We start from the raw sequence: 16,655 nt of genomic DNA, 5'->3' as shown, positions 1-16,655 counted from the left end.
CAGGTCTGAGTGCCAGCCCTGCTTTCTGTCACTCCTTTGACCTAGGGTCTCATCAAACCCTAGTTCATTATCTATAAAACTGGGAGTAATAATAAGCCCTACCTTGTATACTGTTGTGAGGAATAAATGAGGTAATATACATAAAGTACCTAGCACAGACTCCCATACTTAAGCACTCAATAAGCATCAACTATCTGTAGCTGTCTAGTCAATCAGAAAAGCACAATGGTCTGTTATCTTTAAGTCCATCAAGTTCCAAAAAAAAAAAAAAAAAAAGTGGGGGTTTTTCCCTACAAAAGTATCAATTAAATGTAATATAAGAAGGAAAACTAAATTCAAATCCAGTTCAGGCCCCACCTCACTTGCAACTGAGAGCAAATTATGTCACCTCCACCTTCTCATCTATAAAATGGGAATAATAAACTGTACTAAACTCTGAACATCTCAGAGACAAGTAAGAATCTATGAGATAAAAGGCAATGAAAAAGCTGGGGTTTGCCTAGGTGGCTCGGTTGGTTAAGCGTCCAACTTCCGCTCAGGTCATGATCTCATGAGTTCAAGCCCTGCATCGGGGTCTGTCAGAGCCTGGAGCCTGCTTCATATTGTGTCTCTCTTTCTGCCCCTCCCCCACTCATGCTTGGTCTCTCTCCATCAAAAATAAACAGACATTTAAAAAAAAAAAAAAGGCAACAAGGAAGCTTTTACTTCTACAAAGAAAAAATAAGTGAATCCAGAGTATGATTATTATTAAAATGTCACACCCAATATTATTGGACATAAATAAACCAGTGACATTTCTTTCTCTTTCAAGAACATCAGGTTTGATAGCCTTTAATCTGCTCACAATGAGCCTGCTAAAGCAGGAAGAAGTAAAAGGCTTCTTCTTATAAAGCCCACCAAATCTAAGACTGTGCCCCTGTCTGTTGGTCAAGCTTCAACCATCCTGGGCCATTTCTCAGGCACCAGTGTCAGGAGAAATTAGAAAAGGTTTTTAGTTCCACTTGACATGTTAAACCAACAACAACCAAAATCCTTATCTGCAGGATGACTGCTTCAAAAGACCCAAGAAAGGGTCAATTCTGACCACCACTTTCTCTCCTATACTGAGTGGTTTAAAATGTAATATGTGAGCTGGGAAGAAGAACTCAATTTTTTCCTTGTTTGATTTTTACTTTTAGGTCCAGGCATTGAGTTTCATTTTTAACTTACTATAAAAATTGTGGTGTTAGAGTTAGAGGTTAAGGTGGGAAGGGAGGGTGGCTAATTTTCCTAACTTAAGAAGGAAGCGTGCAAAACTGCATCCGATTCATCAACCACATGTCTGTCTCCCAAACCCAAAGAGGGAAAAAAAAAATTTATCTACTTTTATTAATCATCTACTATATGCCAGGCACTGAACTAAGTATATATATTATTCCAAAGCCCATTTTCTCTCCCACATCTACAAACACCATGAAGCAGTCCTCACTGAATGGGAACCATCCCAATTGGGGGTAAAAAAATCACAGTCTGACAAACAGGTTCTAGACATTTCAAAGGTTAGTGTTGTGAACACACAAAGAAGTCTTGGATAGGAACAAGGTCCCAGTTCCTAAAGATTCTTTGCAAGAGGAATACTCAAACTATGTTTTTCCACTAATTCTGGAATTAACTTGAAGCTATTTAATACACTATCCAAAAAGTTTAAGAATTTTTAAAAATGAAGCACAAGAAGAACTCACTCTAGGGCTAAAACAACCTAAGCCAAATTACTGACCTGAGAGTATATTTAACAATCAAATACAGAATTTATAATATCCTCTTAAAGGATCTTTACAGATGTGCTCACAAGAGAAAGCAACCACAATGAATTGGCATCTGTACGGCCAGGTAATGAGAGGGCAAAGCCTTCCTGCTGGCAGCAGCAATTCAAAGTGAGATATCATTCTCACTATAAAACCCAACTCATTCTCACCCTTGGGGTACAAAGCCATCATCCTAAATGATTGTCTACATAGCAAACTGTCAGATGGGACCAAATACACACTGATGTTCCGATGTGTAAATGCCATTCTCTCCATCTACAACTCTCGAAAAAAGAAAAAAGTAATAAGCCTTAAAAAGGACACTTTTCACAACTGACCTCTACATTAATGCACTTTATGTTAACCATAGTTAATGTCTGTGTTAAACACTAACGTTAAAAGAACATAATTGTGTCCTGTATTCTTGGAACGCTTTCCCTGAATTAAGACTCTGGAGAAAAATCAGCCAAAATATAGGGCTAATCCATGCCCCCTAATGGGATGAGGTAGAGGCCTTGCCTGAGGAGCCCAACAAACAATTGTGATGACTAGTTTACCATCCATGCCAGAACCTGCAAAGCTAAGGCTATCACCACGTCTGGCTTTCTGCTAACAGAAGGTGAGCCTCTGATCTGTGTATAGGGCTCCTTAGGGTGATTTTTAAACTAGCAATTTTCAGCGTACCACACAGACCTCCAATAACGCTATCACCTTGTAAGGCAGTTAGGCGGGGGGGCGGGGGGCGGTGGCTCATAGATAAGTGACGTATCTGGCTGCCATCATCTCAACCAGTCCAACACTACCATAAGAAAATAAAAGGGAAAAGCACTTCATGGTTCTCTCGTGGCCACCTGACCATAGCGACTCAGCAGCCCATACTCCTCCCCCTGCTAGACTCCCGATCAAGGGTATCAGGACAAGATCTACCCTCGGGATGCGGGCACTTGCCCAGCCACGGTGTGACAGAGGAGCCCCATACCTCAGCTCCAGTGGAAAGCCAATGGCCCAGGGGCTGGGCTGGGGCGGCAGGACAGTGCACACTCCATCCCTAAGCCTCCCGACACCGGTTAAGATAAGAGATCTTCGCCCCCGCCCCCAAAGCTTCCCCAGAAGACTCATTCCAAGCCACTCTCCCACTCACAAATAGCTGGAAGCCTCCCCCTTCCCCTGGCTTTCGCCAGTGCCAAGCTCCCCTGGAACTCTGGGGCCCGCGCGGCCGCCCTTGACCGAACATCCAACTCCTGGAGGTCAAGGACAGGGGCCGGGAGGGCCGGGGAAGCGCGAGGAGGGGCTTCCTCGTCGGTCAGCCGCCCCGCTAGGGAAAGGGCTCCAAGGGGCCGCCAGAAGGAGGCGCCAAGCGCCCACGGCGGGTCCCGAGCCCTCCGGGCTGCCCAGGGGAGGCAGGTCTTCAGCCACAGGTCGGGTCGCCGCGGTCGCCTGCTCTAGAGCCGCCCTCTGGGGGCCCCGGAAACCCTGCACTTGGGGCGCTGGTGGAATGAGGCCCCCACGGAACGGTTGGGGCCGGTCTGGGTCCCGAAGCCCGGTCCTCACCTCCGTCTCATGCTGGTGTGTCGCTCGGCGCCGCCGTCCCCTGGCCGGCCTGGGCCGCCGAGCCCCGCTCCGGGCCCGCAGCCCCGCAGTCCCGCAGCCCCAGCACGCCAGCCGCAGCGTCCGCGCGGGCAACAGCAGCGGCAGCAGCTAAGGCAGCGGCGCCGCCGCTGGTGGCTGGGCGGGCACATGGGAGGGCGGGGGCTGCAGCCCTCGAGCCCTGACCATAGGGCCCCAGCCTCGGGGGCGACAGATCTAAGTGCGCCTCTAAAAATGGCACTTGGTTCCCATCCTTAGGGTTGCTCTTGCTACCTACAGGCTCAGACTTTGCCAGAATCTCATGGTTATATGCAGAAGGTGAAGAAATGAGCTGTCGCCACTCCCTTCCTCCTCCCTACTTCCCCTCATGGTCCATATGGTACATTCCTCAAAGCCAGGCCCAAGAGAGAGGGAGGATTTGATTGGTTGTGAATCTTGGAAGGGCGCAAGGAGCCACACAAAATGGCCAATGGAAAAGCACGGTGGGCATATCAAACCTGCCAGATGGGGAGAAGAGAGGATGCGTTTAAAGGGACCTTGTTTGTTGCCCTCAGAAGTCACGACAAAACAAAACCAGAATTTTTTTGCTAATCCTAGCCAGACCGGAAACAAAGAGATTAGGGGCTCCTCAAATGTTTGGGTTAGACAGCTAAAAGAAAATACGGAGAGAATTGAGCCAGACATGTGTGTGGCTTTGGGTAGGTTACTCCATCTCTCTGCCTCAGTTTCCTCATCTAATCCAATGACAATATTGGACTAGAAGTGATCTCTGATGGGCTTTCTCATATTTTGTGATCCTACAATCCTTTGCATGGGATTAGCAATATTTACATATATTCTTCAATATTCGCCATGCTCCACCGTCTTAAAGAACTTTGAACTTTTGGCACCAAATCCTTTATACAGACAGTATAAACCCATCTTTTATGAAGACAAATTCAATATACTTTGTCCCTCCTCTCTTAAAAGCATTCCTCTTATGTGTGGAGAGAACCCCAACTCCCTACTACCCCCAGTATCTCATAATTTCTGCTCTTGCAAGTCACTTCTTCTTCCTTCTCTCTTCATCCACAGCATCAAAGTTTCAATTAATAATTAATTCACCTGTTGAACTGTCCAGAATCCCTGCCAAAGCTTGCTAAAGTCTTCATCAGGGTTGCTGAAGTGCTATCTGAAGTCTCTGGCATGCCATTCAACTATACATGGCCAATTATGCTTTTGGTCATATTATATGTCAAATTCAAGACTTTGAAAACATCCCTTGGGGGCCTAGTCTGCTCTATTTTAGAGCGTTATACTGGCATCTAGGCCAGTATTTTGGCCACCAAACTTCAGACCAACTCCACCTTCATTTTTCAGAACTTTTTGACCTTCCATCATCTGCTCACCCTACATCCACTCAACCTTCTTCCAAATTATATGAAGTATTTGGGATATTTTTCTTTTCTTTTCTTTTAATTTTTTAATGTTTATTTATTTTTGAGAGAGAGGGAGACAGAGTATGAGCAGGTGAGGGGTAGAGAGAGAGAGGGAGACACAGAATCGAAGCAGGCTCCAGGCTCTGAGCTGTCAGCACAGAGCCCGACGTGGGGCTCGAACCCACAAACTGTGAGATCATGACCTGAGCTGAAGTTGGACACTTAATCGACCGAGCCACCCAGGCGCCCCTGGGATATTTTTCTAATAAGCTCAACTCTACACCACCACCCCCCAACTCATCCTCCGATTATTTCTCCATGAAACTTTCCCAAGTTGATTAACAGAAGCTGCTAGCTTATAGAGCTCCTATTTCTATTCTGTGCTACCATAATCCTGAGTTTCTGCCCCAATATGCATTTTTTTCTTTTCTTTTTAAATGGCATTATGGTTTTCTTTATTTTTTAACATTTATTCATATTTGAGAGAGAGAGGCAGAGTGCAAGTGGAGGAGGGGCAGAGAGAGAGATACACACAATCTGAATCATGGTCCAGGCTCTGAGCTGTCAGCACAGAGCCCACGCGGGGCTCGAACCCGCGAACCACGAGATCATGACCTGGGCCTAAGTCGGATGCTTAACTGACTGAGCCACCCAGGCACCCCTCCAATGTGCAATATTTATTGACATAATTACCTCTCTCATTCATTTACAACAGCAGCTGCTTACATTCATTGAATGCTTACTATGTGCTAAGTACTGTTGGGAAGTGCTCTGCATGTATCATTTCATTTCACCATCACATCAAATCTATGAAGTGCTATATAATTCCTGTTTTGTGGAGAGAAAGTGAGTCTTAGAGAAGTTGATTTGCCCAAGTGCACACAGTAGAGGTCTAACTGTAGTTTCTACCTTCACAACCCCACAGCGCAATATTATCTCCTACTTCTTTTTCTTTTTAAGTTTATTTATGTATTTTGTCAGGGAAGGGCGTGAGTGGGGGAAGGGCAGAGAGAAGGAGAGAGAAAATCCCACGCAGGCTCTGCACTTTCAGCACGGAGCCACAGAGCCTGACGTGAGGCTCAAACACACGAACCCTGAAATCATGACTTGAGCTAAAATCAAGAGTTGGAGGCTTAACCGACTGAGCCACTCAGGTGTCCCCATCTCCTATTTCGTAAGAACCTACTGCATTCTATACAAGAGATAATCTTATACACTTATACCATTTTTTTTACATTTCTATACCTATAAAATCATTTAAGGCTCAAAACAATCATGTCAGGTTAGAGGCAGTTTGTTTGCAGTGAGAAAGAAAACTACAGCTCAGAAAGCCTGACCAGTTTGGCTATGGTAACAAGGCTGGTAAGTAATGAAGTCTGGTTTTCCAAGTTGTCCATCTTTCCCATTGAAATCCCTGCTTCCTGAGTGAATACAATCTTTTCACATATAACAAGTAGAAAACAATTATAAGCAACACAGGAACAAATAACAGCAAACCCCACACCATGGAATCCAGGGAGAATGGTACCAGTGCTTACAATGGGCAGAAAATAAGTCAAGGAGGGCTTCTACAAAGAGTGAGAAGCACTATGTATTTCTTTCTACTGTCTTATTGTTTATATTGTTTATAAACAATTATTGTTTATATAATATATTATATTGTTTATAAACAATATATATTGTTTATATATATAGTTTATAATATATATTATATATATTGTTTATATTATATATATATTGTTTATAAACAATTATTGTTTATATAATATATTATATTAGTCTCTGAGACTGCCTTTGACACATCTGGCAAATTCAATAGCAAATAGCAACAAAAACTGCCCCCCCCACAACTGCCTAGAGCACCTGGAGATAGAACCAGTACCATGCCTATGAGGAAGGAATCTCTATGTGCAGGGCTGACAGATTCAGGGACGTTTCCAAATTGCTGTTTAGTAAAATACCCTGCTTCACTGACATTTGTAACATAGCCCTGAAAATAGAAGCTGGGCTAATGACTTCATTCTTTTTAAACTGCTGAAATCCTCACAGGGGAGGACACACTGGCAAAATGATGTGAGAGCCAGTAAACTTTTAATGTCAATCAAGAAGCTTGAGCATGGTAATTCTGAAGCCAATACTTGTGGTGCTCATTGCCTGGTCCAGAACTAGTCAGTCCAGTTAATTTTCACTCCCATTGTTCTCCTGACTTTTCTTATCTCCACAGAGCATTCATAATTTTTTTTTTCAACGTTTATTTATTTTTTGGGACAGAGAGAGACAGAGCATGAACGGGGGAGGGGCAGAGAGAGAGGGAGACACAGAATCGGAAACAGGCTCCAGGCTCTGAGCCATCAGCCCAGAGCCCGACGCGGGGCTCGAACTCACCGACCGCGAGATCGTGACCTGGCTGAAGTCGGACGCTTAACCGACTGCGCCACCCAGGCGCCCCCTCCACAGAGCATTCAAATGCACTTATCTAAATGCTTTATTTATGCACTCTAACATTTAGTGGGTACCTACTATGAGCAAAGGACCATCAGATTGTTTGGGGCTATCCTGATGGATCATACATGAAGTTTATTAAGTGGAGAAGTTGATAAACAGCAGATCCACTTGGTGAGGAATGGATTGGATTCCATCCCCAGTCTAATTTCAAGCTCATGTTGGAAGGCCCATCCTCTAGAATAGGATGAGGACCACTGGGCTGAATTCTGGGCTAGGGCAGGGGTGGGAGAGATGGGCATATATATTGGGGAGGAAGGTGGAGAAATGTAGGGTACCCAGAAATAACTAAACATGTGTAAAACAGTAGGGGGAATAATATCAATCCATAATTTGGGCATTAGAAGAATTGTCTATTCTGTCTTACTTTAAGAAAGTATTTTTTTCTGATTTCAAAAGTAATACATGTTCATTGTTTAAAAAAATTTTAATACAGAAAAGTACAAAAAATTTAAAATTACCCATTACCCTTAACAGCATTTCACTGTTACTATTGTAACGTATTTTCCTATGTTTTCTTTGTGTATGTGTCTTATTTTTTTGTATGTATCTTTTTTTTAGTTTATTTATTTATTTTGGGAGAGGGAGAGAGAGAGAGAGAAAGCAAGTGGGGGAGAGGGGCAGCGAGAGAGGGAGAGGGAGAGATTCCCAAGAAGGGTCCACACTTAGCACAGAGCTGAATGTAGGGCTTGATCACACAGCCATGAGCTGAAATTAAGAGTTGGTCACTTAACAAACTGAGCCACCCAGGTGCCCCTGTATGTATCTTTTAAATAAAATTTGACCAAACTGTTCTGCAGTCTACTTTCTCCTTAACAATAGACTAGGAATTTTCCCATGCCAATAATTCTAATTCATGATTTTAAGTGGCTGCACTTTAAGTGGCTATACTTTAAGTTATTTAACCAAGATTTTACTTCCAGTCATTGATTATTTCCAATTTTTCATTATTATATGTAACTTCAAGGATTATTCATATATGTAAATGTTTATATATGTTTATGATCATTCCCTAGTATTTCTAGAAATAGAATTCCTTGGTCAAAAACATGCACTTTTTTTATTTTTATTTTTTTATCTTTTAAAGTTTATTTTATTTTGTTTTTTTTTTTAATATATGACATTTATTGTCAAATTGGTTTCCATACAACACCCAGTGCTCATCCCAAAAGATGCCCTCTTCAATGCCCATCACCTCCCCTCCCCTCCCTCCCACCCCCCATCAACCCTCAGTTTGTTCTCAGTTTTTAAGAGTCTCTTATGCTTTGGCTCTCTCCCACTCTAACCTCTTTTTTTTTTTTCCTTCCTCTCCCCCATGGGTTTCTGTTAAGTTTCTCAGGATCCACATAAGAGTGAAAACATATGGTATCTGTCTTTCTCTGTATGGCTTATTTCACTTAGCATCACACTTTCCAGTTCCATCCGCGTTGCTACAAAGGGCCAGATTTCATTCTTTCTCATTGCCACGTAGTACTCCATTGTGTATATAAACCACAATTTCTTTATCCATTCGTCAGTTGATGGACATTTAGGCTCTTTCCACAATTTGGCTATTGTTGAGAGTGCTTCTATAAATATCGGGGTACAAGTGACCCTGTGCATCAGTACTCCTGTATCCCTTGGGTAAATTCCTAGCAGTGCTACTGCTGGGTCATAGGGTAGGTCTATTTTTAATTTTTTGAGGAACCTCCACACTGTTTTCCAGAGTGGCTGCACCAGTTTGCATTCCCACCAACAGTGCAAGAGGGTTCCCGTTTCTCCACATCCTCTCCAGCATCTATAGTCTCCTGATTTGTTCATTTTGGCCACTCTGACTGGCGTGAGGTGATATCTGAATGTGGTTTTGATTTGTATTTCACTGATGAGGAGCGACGTTGAGCATCTTTTCATGTGCCTGTTGGCCATCCGGATGTCTTCTTTAGAGAAGGGTCTATTCATGTTTTCTGCCCATTTCCTCACTGGATTATTTGTTTTTTGGGTGTGGAGTTTGGTGAGTTTTTATAGATTTTGGATACTAGCCCTTTGTCAGATATGTCATTTGCAAATATCTTTTCCCATTCCCTTGATTGCCTTTTAGTTTTGTTGATTGTTTCCTTTGCTGAGACATGCACATTTTTAAATGTTTCATTTATATCGCCAAATTGTCTCTCGGGAAGTTTACACCAGTTACTTTCTCACCAGCAAGGTATGTTGGGGCTATTTCTCTGAACCCTCATCAATCCTGGGCATTTGTCTTCTTTTGTAATCCTTGTCAATTTGACAGATGAAAAACATCTCGTTGTGTAAATTATTATAGTGTGTATTTTTACCTGCCAAGGTAATAAATATGCATTTTTCCTTTCAAGTGCCCTGGAATTAAACCACAAAATGAGTGTTTCCCTTTTCCTCATTCAACCATTCTTCTCCCAAATCCCTAAAAAACTATAGAAAAATCAGTAGAATCTGCCAAATGATCAATGCTCAGACAAACTCAGTATCATTTCACCTGAACCAATAAAAAAGGTAGTGGAACAGATGGCTCAAAACAACACATAAACCTATACATTATAACTTTGAAATGGGTAACAAATCCATGCATAGAAACTTTTTCAACTAAAACGGATACCAGTGACCCAAGTTATACTTACTACTGGCTAATATTAAAATCAGTTTGAGGGGCACCTGGGTGGCTTAGTTGGGTAAATGTCCAACTTAGGCTCAGGTCATGATCTCATGGTTTGTGGGTTTGAGCCCTGCATTGGGTTCTGGGCTGACAGCTTGGAGTCTGGAGCCTACTTCAGATTCTGTGTTTCCCTCTGTCTCTGCCCCTCCCCACTCCTCTCTCTCAAAAATAAACATTTAAAAATAACAATAAAATACAATCAATTTGAGTTTCTTCAACAATGCCCAATTCTGTGATGGGGACAAGTCCAAGATGGGCCAATCTGGCAGTCCATCCTCTATATTGAGCGGCTGACTAATCCACTCAATATTACTCTCAGCTCTTGCTTAGCTTTCTTGTCCCTTGGCTTTATCTTTGTTTTGTGGTTGACCTTTACATGATCTCCTTTTCTCCAGCCATCAACAAGCCTAATATCCCATTGAAGAATTTACCCCTCCCCCATTCTCAGTGTAGTTTGCTGGTATTGATCACAACCCTTCTCTGGACTTGAAGTGGGATACAGATAGCTCTGGGAGCTGCTAGCAGCCATCTGGGACCATGAAGTAGACCTGGCCTGCAAGAGGAACAAACCAGAAGGAGTGGAGTTGAGAAATGGAGAGAGGTAGAGCTGGACCTGGTCTCATCTGTGAGCCCTGAATCAAGTCTCATGGGGCCAGTTATATGAAACAGTAATTACGCCCTATTTTTTAACTTAGATCAGGTCAGCTTTCTCTCATGGCAAAGAAAAAAATGCTTACTGAAACACTGGCTGTGGATGGATTCTGTAGTTCAATAGGAACTCAGCCCAAGTACTACAAATATCATACCCATTACTGCCACTAGTTCAGTTCATCATGACCCCCAGAGGTGTTTAGCTTTAAGGCAGCTCCAGGGATATCCCAAACTACATGTAGCCTAAAGTCTCCCAGGATTCCTTGGACAGGCTCAGAGGCCTATCTTCTCTATCTATAGGATAAGAGAGTGAAGAGAGAGGAAGAAGATGATTTGATACAATTTTGATTCCTGGGCTACATGCATTGTCATATGGCCCTATGAAGACATGAGGATGTGAAAAGCTTGATGTCCTTGCTTCTCTCCTCTTCTACACCAAAGACTGGGTTGAAACAACAGTCTTTTGGAGAAAAGCCAAGGGGACCATGGACTGGGATGTCCCAGAGCTGGAAGACATCCTGGGTTCTGGGGTTTATCCCTAGGCTAACATTTCATAGTAGGTTACAAAAATAGATTTTTTAAAACTAATTAAATCTAATTCTTGATTTGCAAGTTTCACCATCCCAGGAAAAACGATGTTTAAATGCAACTTGAAAAGTTTGCAAATCTACTTTTGCATTAATTTTCCACAATACAATGTCAAAAAATTAAGAAGTGTTTGTCCCACGTCATTGGTATGTATGTTCTGTAATCAGAAATTCTAAGTATGAGCAAGCAAAAACCAAGACAGTCTATAGAAGAAATCTCTAGTCACCAGAGTTGCTACAAAATAATATCTAGAACTACCACACTCTATCATCACAATAGAGTTTCCTAGAATCATAATGTAACTTTGAAGAAGGCTTTTCCCTAATCCAACTCAGACCAAGTTCTTGAAAGTCTCTAGGAAGCACAGCAAATCTTGCTGTGTTTTACGTGTGTGTGCGCATAATTATATGCATACCCTTGTGATTGGTTCCTTTTGCAGTGAGGAGGGACAGAAGCTGTCTTTCCAATTCTACCTTCCTTTGCTGCTCACAGTGCTCTTAAAAATAAAAACATCAGCTTCAATATTCCATAAGGCATAGGTCAAGTTCAGTCCACTTGGGTTATATTTGAATAGGACTTATTTTACACAACTCTGTTTTCAATTGTGAAAGAGAAAAAAATAAAAGGAATTGAGAAAAGAGAGAAGAGGGGAGAGAGCATATGATACTGCACATTTAGGAAGTGGAATAATGATAGAAGATTCCCTGAGAAAGCCTCAGAATGGAACCAACAAACTTGAAACTGCTGGTATACAAACTGGTATTTTTTAGATTTAAGAGAACACATCCAAATGGATCAGCCCTTTATTTTTACCTTATTTGATTTTATTTTTGAGAGAGAGAGCATGTGAGCAGGGAGAGGGGCAGAGGGAGAGAGAAAGAATCTTAAGCAGGCTCCACAACCAGCATGAGATTATGACCTGAGCTGAAACCAAGAGTCAGATGCTTAACTGACTGCGCCACCTATGCACCGCTTTTTTCTTTCTCTCTTTCTCTCTTTCTTCCTTCCTTTCTTCCTTCCTTCCTTCTTCCTTCCTTCCTTCCTTCCTTCCTTCCTTCCTTCCTTCCTTCCTCCTTTCTGTTCCTTTCCTCCTTTCTCTCTCTCTCTCTCTCTCTCTCTCTCTCTTCCTAGAGCGTGTGGATCAGCCTTTTACAGAGAAGGAAAAGATGTCAAATCTTCCTTTGTCCAGTGCCTACTGAGGGAATATACAGGATCCCAAATCCTCCTTACTCCCACTTGAGGTCATTGAAGTTCTGTTTGATTTAAGCTTCCAATTCTTTTTCATTAATTCATCATGTTACGGGCAAGGCACTTGTAGGTACTGATGGCATTCCAAGATCAAGTAGACATAGGGTCTTGACCTCAAGGAGCTAACAATAGGGCAGGGAAAGTGAGACACAGATAGAAAATGGACTTTGCCAGGTGGAAAGTACTATCTTGTGATACTAAGAAGGCTTCCATTTAAGAAATCGGGAAGTTTTATGGCAGGGTTATTTGAGTGGTCCCTCAACAGAGAGGTATAGAAAAAGGCATTCCAAGAAGTGAGGCCCCTTTTCCCCTTGTTCCAGTTCCTACATGCAGAGAAGAATCAGTGATTCCCCCCTCCCCCCACCCAACCTTATCAGAGCTTTTTGGAAGCACCTCAGTGCCCCACAGGGGAAGCAGATTGAAGTTTAAAAAGAAACATAATTTGAAAGGATAAATATTAACATGTGAACATCTAAGTGGAGAGAGGGATGGGTGGAGTTTGAGTTTATCTTCTTTTTGCTTATTTGTGCACTTTCATTTTGGGAAAGAATGGACTATGGAACGTACTTTTGTAATGAGAAAAAATAAAAACAATTTAAAAACATCAACCCCACTCTCCCCCAAAAAGAAGAGAAAAGGAACAAGAAGAGCATCCACATCTTTTCCACATTTAACGGTATTTTGAGTCCTCTTACCTCTCCATGATCACAGGTCTTTAGTATTGCCAGAGTTTCATCCTGCTTGGAACCCCAGCCTGTATGCATCAACCAGAGCTGCACCATGTTTCAGAGCTGCCTCCGGAGAGTATGTCATGGAAAAATCATTGGCTTTAATAATACCAGAGGCAGTGAAATAAAATTTCTAAGATAGTTTAGGCCATTTGGGCCAGAGGTCCCTAACCTCATCTAAAAGAGAAGTTACTTTCATTTTCTGCCAATCTTGAATTTCTGACAGTGAAAGCCTTAGGAATGAGTGGGGACAGAAGATAGCTGAGGGTCACCACTATTGACTCCATCTCCTGCCTGCTTGCTGGGAAGCCTTGTTTAATTTGGGAGGAAGAAAGGGGGTACAAGCCAAGTCGAGACTATGTAATGGCAGGTGATCTGAAAGTTCTATTGTATAAGCTTAAGCTTTGCTACTGGTGTGTCACTAATGGGTGCCACATAGTGATGTCCTCAGCTCTCAGGGCTGCCTGGTAGGACCAGGAATGGCCAGAGCCTCCCATCAAGCCTCCTCCTGTGGGAGTACCTTGTCAGTTCACCCCAGGGTACTGGTCAAATACCATCTTTTACGTGTATCATAACTTGGCACACATACAGAAAACACTAAGATATAATTTCAATATGTACTGTTACACCACAATTTACTAGTCTGGAGTGGCTGTCTTATGAAAAGTGATGTGAAAACAACAACAGCAAGCATTCACAGAGCTGTTCCTTTGTTCCAGGTCCTAGGATGCTTGATGCATTAATTCCGTGGTGGATATCACCAGCTTTTGCCTGCTCAGCATCCAGGCCCTCTTGCTGGGTAATAGCACCTACATTGTCTGTGGGAATTGTCTTTCCACACCGCATGCAGGTCTGTGGGCATGACAACTAAGATGCCTTGTTCTCCACCTATGAGGTAGACAGCACATGGCCCAGCCAAGGCCACGCTGACTTCTCTTCTTGTAATTCAGTGTTAAGCAGAGAGACACAAGAATGGAAAATAACCTGAGCTGATATATCCCGTTGTGAATATCCTGAAGAAGGAAACTGGTTATCTTTCTACTCTCTAGATCCCATTAGCTTCCCTAGTCCTCATCCTTTGCAAGACCTAGTAATATAATTTTCATTCAATTATGTTAGCTAATCCATATTCTTCCAATAAGTTTCTTCCACCCTCCCCAAAGTTAGACCTAAAGTCTATCTTTGTTGTTTGCAACAACAACAACAAAAAACCCAAAGGTATAAGCTAACCTTCTTAAGAACCTTATTTTGTGTCATTATTATCCCTATTTTAAGATAAGATAATTGAACTTCAGAGATGTTAAAAAAAATTGCCCAAGGTCACACAGCTAATGAGTGGCAACCACAATCAGAATTTTAAGCCAAGTCCATCTGACATGGAGGCATGAGAAGAATGCAGATTTTGTCATGAGGGCAAAATTAACTCAACACCCCACTTCTCCACTCTCCGCATAGAACCCTGGTTACATCAATGTCTCTGAACTGCAGTAATTCCAAGTTAAAAAATGGGAAAAATAATGCTCATTTCACAGAGTTGTTGAGGGTTGATGGAAATATGTGCATGAAAGCAGTGGCCTGGAGTATGTGCTTAATACACATTAATATCTTTTCCCTAAATATGAAATTTATTATCTCTGCAGAGTTAATTCAATAAACTAATTGAGGTCTTGTTTAGTTCAGAGATTACTGCTTCTGAGTTGACGCGAGTACAATCTCTCCCTCCTACTCTCTCTCTATTTCTCTCTCTCTCTCTCTCTCTCTCTCTCTCTCTCTCTCACACACACACACACACACACACACACACACAGAATTTTGTTTATGGGGTTTCCTCTCATATCTTTATCCTCCATCTGTGTCCTGGGTTCCTCTCTGTGGAAGGCATATCAGAAAATACATATGCCCTTAAGAAAAGGATCAGAGGGGATACATACATAGGCATACAATCTAAATCTTCCACCCAACATGCTTTTGGAGAAAGCAGAGAGAAAAAATTTTCATTCCTCTTAGGAATGATAAAAATGAGGCACAGAGACACTAAATATCTGTCTTCAGGTTCCACAGCAAACCAAAGGCTAAGAGGGGACACAGAAATTCTACACTAAGCCATGTGGTCTGAAAATACCAGAGCCTGGAAGAGAAAGAGCAGGTTTTGTGGCGCCTGGGTGGTTCAGTCAGTTAAGCCTCCAACTCTTGATATCAGCTCAGGTCATGATCTCACATCTCGTGAGTTCGAACCCCATGTCAGGCTCTGTGCTGACAGCCTGGAGCCTGCTTCAGATTTTGTGTCTCCCTCTCTCTCTGCCCCTTCCTCACTCACACTCTGTCTCTGTCTCTCTCAAAAATAAATAAACATTAAAAAAACTTTGTTTTAAAAAGAAAGAGGTTTCCGATTCTGTGTCTCCCTCTCTCTCTGCCCCTCCCCCGTTCATGCTCTGTCTCTCTCTGTCCCCAAAATAAATAAACGTTGAAAAAAAAATTAAAAAAAAATAAAAAAATAAAAAGAAAGAGGTTTTTTAAGTTGCTGGTTTTTTTCTGCCCCCATCTCTTCCTTCCTTTCCCCACTTCCCTTCCCAATTCAATTAAAACAGCTCCATCATTTAAACACTTGCATTAGGGATGCCTGGGTGACTCAGTGGGTTAAGCATCTGACTTGGCTCAGGTCATGATCTTGCAGTTCATGGGCTCAAGCCCCACATCAGGTTCTGTGCTGACAGTTCAGAGCCTGGAGCCTGCTTCAGATTCTGTGTCTCCCTCTCTCTGCCCCGCCCCAACTCACACTCTGTCTTTGTTTCTCTCTCAAAAATAAATAAAAATAAAAAAAATTAAACATCTACATTAGGTACATTTCTAAGAAAATTTCCCCAGATCCCTGTCCATTCTATACCTTGTCTTTCTCTTCAGAATTGTGACATACTTTCAATGACCTTATAATTCTCTTAATAGGGGAAAAAAGCCCCAAAGATGTGCTCCGTATGCTGTAAAAATTAAAGTCCCCAGGGGCACGTGGGTGGCTCAGTCGATTGAGCATCCAACTTTGGCTCAGGTCATGATCTCACAGCTTGTGAGTTCAAGCCCTGCGTTGGGCTCTGTGCTGACAGCTTGGAGCCTGGAGCCTGCTTCCGATTCTGTCTCCCTCTCTCTCTGCCCCTAACCCATTCACATTCTGTCTCTGTCTCTCTCAAAAATAAACATTCAAAAAGTGAAAAAAAATTTTTTTAATTAAATTCCTTTAAAAATATACAGATAAGGGCAAAGTGTTATTTGTACTGAGATTTCTGATGCTTGTGCAGAGATAAATTCAGGTTTTTCTAAGATTGTGAAAAACACAACTAAAAGACCTATTTAGTCAGTCAGTTAACAAGTATTTATAAACTGTCTGCCATAAGCAAGGAATTTACCCAAATAGACATTAGCTCATAACAAGAATGAAAGAAAATCCATACAGCTTGAACTTATTCAATATAATCATGACTCTCATGATTCTTCT

At 42.2% G+C, this 16,655-nt stretch overlaps 1 protein-coding gene across 23 annotated transcripts in view; it reads right to left on the bottom strand.

The window, feature by feature from the left end:
• Positions 1-16,655, bottom strand: part of MICAL3 (microtubule associated monooxygenase, calponin and LIM domain containing 3) — a 229,304-nt gene that overhangs the window by 206,622 nt on the left and 6,027 nt on the right. For 19 of the 23 annotated variants that reach the window (XR_006294767.1, XR_006294768.1, XM_043564924.1 and 16 more), the window contains exon 1: positions 3,336-3,507. The exons of 1 other annotated variant lie outside the window; for it this stretch is intronic. The gene's annotated coding sequence lies outside the window, so the exon portion shown is untranslated. Of the gene's footprint in view, positions 1-3,335; positions 3,511-16,655 lie in introns of those variants that run through there. 3 more of the 23 variants (XM_043564917.1, XM_043564921.1, XM_043564920.1) reach the window with 1 other exon arrangement.

This window comes from Prionailurus bengalensis, chromosome B4 (genome assembly GCF_016509475.1).
Source record: "Prionailurus bengalensis isolate Pbe53 chromosome B4, Fcat_Pben_1.1_paternal_pri, whole genome shotgun sequence".
Taxonomy (NCBI): domain Eukaryota; kingdom Metazoa; phylum Chordata; class Mammalia; order Carnivora; family Felidae; genus Prionailurus; species Prionailurus bengalensis.
This window is presented reverse-complemented; position numbering and strand designations above follow the sequence as displayed.